This window comes from Puma concolor, chromosome E2 (assembly GCF_028749965.1).
Source record: "Puma concolor isolate L17-30 chromosome E2, mPumCon1.1.hap2, whole genome shotgun sequence".
NCBI classification, from domain to species: Eukaryota; Metazoa; Chordata; class Mammalia; order Carnivora; family Felidae; genus Puma; species Puma concolor.
This window is the reverse complement of record NC_141681.1, coordinates 49,291,972-49,292,593: the sequence shown is the minus strand read 5'-3', so window position 1 is coordinate 49,292,593 and position 622 is coordinate 49,291,972.

Genomic DNA, 622 nt, shown 5'->3' with positions numbered 1-622 from the left:
CTGGGGTCTCTGTGTGTGTGTGTGGTTGGGTCCCAGAGTGGGGTCTCCCTCCCGACGTTCTTGACGTTCCTGGATTCCCGTTCCATCTGTCCCCTCTGGTCTCCATTCATTTCCTCTCACAAACGCCTACTGAGCACTTATGTTCCAAGGACTCCCCGTGAACTAGTTAGATTTATTTATTGAGCATCTTGTGAGCTGTTCTAAGTGCCTTCTATTGATTAATTCATTTAATCACCATAACAAAGCTCTGAGATACAGGGACTCTGATAACACTCTATTTTTTTTTCCTGCTTATTTATTTTGAGAGAGAGAGAGAGAGAGCGCGCGCATGGGGAAGGGGGAGAGAGACTCCCAAGCAGGCTCCGAGATGTCAGTGCAGAGCCCCACTTGGGACTCGAGCTCAGAACTATGAGATCCTGACTTGAGCTGAAACTTAAGAGTTGGAAGCTTAACCAGGGTGCCCCTGATAACATTCACTTTAAAGATGAGGAAACCAAAGCCCAGAGAGGCTAAGGGACTAGTTCCTGCCCACCAGGAACCTACTTCCTGGGGAGGAGACAAATATGGGAAGTCACACTAAGACAGGAAAGTAGCACCGAGTGAGAGATGATTTGGGGAGGGA